Source organism: Nansenia antarctica (genome assembly GCF_963989245.1).
Source record: "Nansenia antarctica genome assembly, chromosome: 2".
In the NCBI taxonomy this organism is placed as follows: domain Eukaryota; kingdom Metazoa; phylum Chordata; class Actinopteri; order Argentiniformes; family Microstomatidae; genus Nansenia; species Nansenia antarctica.
The window spans coordinates 63,598,636-63,604,635 of record NC_137675.1 but is presented as its reverse complement, the minus strand read 5'-3'; positions in this window follow the sequence as shown (position 1 = coordinate 63,604,635).

Sequence of the window (6,000 nt, the reverse complement as noted above, 5' to 3'; positions counted from 1 at the left end):
TATAAGAATAGGGTTATGCCATGCAGGGTTAATATTCAATATATGTCCTATAGGCCTATCTAGGATCACTTTTAATTGCTTGTCATTAAATGGTGGTCATTTTATTTGAATGGTCCAGGCTCAGGATATTTTGGGAATATATCTGGTGAAATGATTGGATAATACATGGTTTAAGTAGCACATTAGTGTGTGTTTCTTGAAGACTAGAGAAGCGAAATAATTAGACTGCACTGTTCTCTCACCATAACCATTATGAATTATCAAGGAAGGGACTGGCGAATGGTGTCTTTAATTTCCCAATTTCCCCCTTTATCTCCATGCTGCCTCTGGACTTCGTGTAAGAATTTACATTTTTCTTTAAAAAAATAAATAAAAATAAAAATAACCCCCATTATTTGTTATAATGAAATAATAATGAAATCAATGAAATAGTAAACATTCTCCTAGCAGACCTTTTTGACCTTGGGCCGATTCCCTGGCACTGCCAATCCTGAGCACAGGGTTTCTATAGGCTACTCTGTAACTGGAATATATTACCATTGATTACATCAGAGCCTAACACAACCTAATTGTCCTTTTCTAGACATTTCAATTGAATTGAAACTGTACAATATCATCTTGGTAACTTAGTATACGTTAATTTTACGTCAGTTAAAAAAGTCATATAGATATCATAGTTATAGATTTAGTTACAGTTGTAGATATCACAGTAAAATATCATGGGCAATGAGTAATTGTGCGCATCCTAGAAAGTGTTAACTTTTACCTATTGCGAAGATGTAGTCAAGTTGTCAATTTTCAAACTGATTCTGAATGATGTTATTTAATTGTGTAGCAAAGGGTATAGTATAAATAGTCTATATATACACACACACACACACACAGCCTTTGAGAGGTTATGTTGCATAGTGTTGTGTTTGTTCATACATTACTGTACTCATTGCTGTTTTCCTAGTGACAAATCAATAATGTTGCATTTATGTAACCTTTTGCAGTGGCGTCTTTGATGCCTAACACACATGCTACACACACACACACACACACACACACACACACACACACACACACACACACACACACACACACGAACATAAGTGCCTTAGAAACATGTTGATTGTCTTCAATTCCATATAGCTTCAATGTCCTCTATCCCTATGTCTTTAAATCTTGTGGGCTATTGGTGAAACTGTAGACGCGTGTATAGGCCTTTAGCCAATGCTTTATCCAGTCATCATTGACATACTCACGCATAACCAACACCTTATAAACTAACGAGATTCACACCAAAAACGCTCTATTGATAATGGACTTTGTTTGTCTCTATATAGTTCTAGCATATCACCCATTCTCCTTGAACGTTTGTGGTTGCTGCTGTTTTGGGCGAGAAGAGCTTCTCTTCTACCAGAAGGGCTTCGTGAGCGAAGGCTGTCGATCGATATAATGCAAAAGTATGACCGTCGAATACAAACCCTTCTATCACTGGATCCATGGAAATCTAACGGTCGAGTTTAAATGCGTCGCATAAAACACCGACAAGTCCAACCTTCAGCATTGTTCATATCATGATATCAGCGCAAGATTGCGAACACATTGTTTTTGTCTATTTGTACAGTTATTAAATTCTCAGAAGAAGGGTTGACGAACACAATATTCGTATACGCTATACTAATTCGTATTCAATTGGCTCTCTTTATGAGACATTGCGCATTCTGGGGATTTAGGCCTAATGCACAATGACAGGTCTCGTGCAGCAGCTGATCTTGATCTCGGCGTAGGCTATCTGATATCCCCCATATCTCAGCATTAGCATATTGGGTTCAGGTAAAACGAAGTGCACGTGCGAATAAATCCAAGGTTTAGGCTGAGCTTGGAATTTCTGTCCACTGGGCTGGCATGGTTACAGGGGTATGTTCCGGTCGTTGGATGTGGGTGGGAGATTGAGAGTGTCAATCAGAGACGCTTCATTGATCAGGGACAATCTTTGTCGTAAGACTGGTCTGATTCAAAAGAAATCAGTCACTCCGCATTCATTATCACTGTGCCCCGCCATAGGCCCGCGTGCACTGGCACACGGTTCACAAGCGCTGGTGCTATATAGATCAGTGTTCACAAGAGAGAGAGAGAGAAACAGCATCGTGTGTGTGTGCGTGTGTGTGTCTGTTGTGCTTTCAGACTAACCACTAACCTCCCATCTGCTATAACGCACATGTGCGCGCATGCACACGCGCATACAAAAATAACCAAGTCAATAATTCCAACATATCTGTGCTTAAATGAAAACTCGCGGGTCCCTTTGTTGCATAAGGAATGCACCTCCTTATTGTTCAGATGGTAAAGTCTTACAGTGGACTGCACATGAAAGGGACTGTAGCACCATGAAAATAAAATTCTGTCTTGGAGGAGTTGTTTTTAAATCAAATAACTTGATTCAGCACAATGTGTGAAAACAAAACAAAAAATCTTTGTGTTTCATTCTTTCATTTTATCTCCGATAAATTCTGAGTTGTCTAAAATTAATTATCACAGTATGTATGCAGGTCTCGATATCAAATGGGTTTCAATCTATTCATATTAGCCTATGGATCTGCATGACAATTAGGTTCGAGGTTTGAACAGACGACAACATTCAATAATAGTTAATACTAATTATACTGAATGCTAACATGCTCAAAAATCTTCATAGCAACTCTAATGGAGCGTTATTTTTAAAAATATGTTTTTTATCACCCACCCATGCTGGTGAAACGAGGCCTGCGCCCTAGGTCATGGGGTCACAAACCTAGCCAGAGCCATGGTGATGAGTTTTGTAGCCTAGATCAATTCCAACCATTCAGTATCATGTAGGAAACATTCACACTTTGTTTGTCCAATATTGCAGACAGTGTTATCAAACATAATATTGGTGTATTGTCTACATTCCTGAACAATAAATCAGAAAAAGGATAAAAACGTATTAACTTTCACTTGTATAGGCCTAAAAAAATATATGAATTAAAAAGTAATATCAAGACAATAGACAGTTGCTCCGATTATTCCCATGATAATTCTTATAGACCTTTCTTGAAGCTACATCTAATAGTTTTATCTGTTATAAAGTTATAAAGGTGTAAAATAATACCATAGCTTATGTCTAAATGTTATCTAGGCCTATTGTTTTCTTAGATAAACACTAATTATTTAGCAGTATTTACACATTTTATTGCAAGAGATGGACACAATGGACACAATATGTACAATCGTATAGCCTATTGCTCAAGCCTAGATCTTTCTTTACAATTAATATACGTTTGCAACTAACTAACTAACACCTTTCTTAACACAGCATTGTTTGTTCTATGACATTCTCCCAACTGAGTTCACTGCTCGCAGGGTGTGTACTACTGTGTACACTAATCAGAATTTACAGCGACTGATCTGTGGAAGGCTATTATTAACTACTTCATGTTAATTACGTGGAGATCATCCAGTTATTCATTTCAATGAAGTCAAAAAGCAGTATTTTCTACAAGCAGCTATTTGTTTACCACTATGACAAACCTTATGTACTAGTTGTTAAAATATTGGTGAAAGGTTCCATGTAGATTTTCTCCATTGAAACTGAACTCCTCGATTCAAGGCTTGCAGTTCCACTTCTTTCTAAACGCTATACTCGCAGTATTCCATCGGGTATTTCGTGGCTGTTGTCTCGAAACGTTTACCGTGAACCATTGTTGCTTCGCATTTATCCGAAACCTAACCTCAATTTCTTAATATATAACGTATAATTTCCCCTCTCTGCCGTATTCCCTTTGATTCACGCTTGACTCAGATGGCTCGAGGGCCAATGGGGTCCGCCTATGGAGAGCCTTGAAACAGTCTCTTCTTATCTCCTTTCATCATCTAACCCTGGGACGCCTTGAAACCGCAGGGCCAGTTATTGCGTTTTTTTTTTTTTCAGACAGCCCAATGCGGACTGGCCATCAGCCAATCAGAGTCTTGTTTACACTCTGTGAGTGACAATGCTCTGGCAATATGCCAGCCAATCAAAACGTGTATTGAATGGGACTCTTTTTAAACATTACGCAGGGCCTAAAGTACAGAGATAAATATTACATTATCCTACTCGAAACGTTTCGTCTATTTTATCTAAGCATGACAGACATGATCATGCATGGGCTTACAAAGTATTTCAGGGATGTCGACAGATATATAAATATATATCAGATGTCCACAGTCACATACAAGTTATAATATTGCCATTTTTATTCCTAGATTTCTCCTTTATCGTCATCTACAATGCATCTGAACAGCCACAATGCTGTAATTATTTGTTATACAAATGAGCAGTCTATTGTATATGTCCACTCTCCACTGGAGCTGAGGAGCTGTGAAGTTATTGTTGTGCTCTGCACCACAGGTACAAACAACAATTTGTTGCATAAAGTAGATATTTAATTCCAGACTATATGAAAAATATTAAATCAAACCTGCCATTGATCTCATTCTTAATTTGTATCTTACATATTTGTCATGGGTATTAGGATTAGCTGAATGTAAGGATTTCAAAAGGTAAAGGAGCATCCCAGAATAAACTGGGAGTAAAACACAATATTTATTGTCTAAATTATTAATACATGTTGAATTAGTTTTGACATGTAAAATAATGAATATGTTAAAACTGCCTCACTATTTTATAAAAAAAAGTAGGCATAAACATAAACATGTTATTATTGGTAGTAGCCTTTCGAATGTAGGTCTATGTTTTCCACATTTGCTAATACCTACATGTAAAGTCTCCTAGAACTTTAAATCTGGCGCCCATCACGTTGTTCAGCGTTGCCAGTCACTGTAGCATTGGTTCGTGAAGCAGGCCAATCAGCATCTCATGTGTCCCCGGGCGAGCGGCACGAGCTCATTAACATGCAGGTATCCGGCCAATGGGCGAATGTGTTTACCCTCCCTGAGATGCGAGGCACGAGCTGATCAGTGCACTGGGAAAGAGAATTGCTGTTCGGAGATCCGAGCCTCGATTCACTAGTCTAGAAGGCCGAATCCCGGTGCTTTTAGCAGATTGAACGACTACAACTGCACAGCTTCAAATGGGAAACTATAGGATGTAGGCTAACCCGTAGCCACACGTTTTTAAAATGAGCATCATTCTTGGTCTGCGCCTTTTCTTTCTTTCTTTTTTAATTTTATAATGTATTGTTATGCAAGGATTTAACATACCAGTAAGTAATTTTCTATTGCATTTTATTGATCTTGGTAAAAATAAATCTTTGCTTTCATTTGATCATGTACATAACATCTGAAATGGCATATTAAAGAAATTATTAATGGAAGCAATAATGAGCCTATAACTACTACAAAAACGTCTTCCAAATATATACAAAAACATCTTCCAAATATATTATTAGGCCTATACCACCTATAACAGTGTAATATCTACATGCAAGTGTATTACACGCCAGTCCAATATTAGACACTTTCTTTAATGTCATATTTAAATATTTAGCTTTGAGCGTATGCCTATTTATGGAATTATTACTACAATTTCTATTATTTAATTATGTGGTTGACTAATACCCAATTAATACATAGTATAATAATTATTATAATTATACTAGGCTACTACTAGGCTACTACTAATTATTATGATTATTGTTGTTATTATTACTATTATTATTATTATTAGTAGTAGTAGTAGTAGTAGTATTAGTATGCCGGGTTACCATAATTGTGGATTTCTGTTGGAAAGTTGCAATAGACATTATTACAGAATAGGCCCACCATGTTCATTTTACATTTGAGGTAGCGGCGTAATCGTTTTGGTCGAGATTTATTGATCGACGGCTGCTTTAATCAATTCGAAAACGAGTTATCGTTGTAGTTTTGCTTAAATCGTTTATTTTATAGCATACCTTATTTGTATACAATAGTTCATCTTACATGCTTGCTTAAATGTTTTAATTTAATTTGGGCCTATACTTCAATTGTCTCTTAGCAAATCGTTTAATCAAT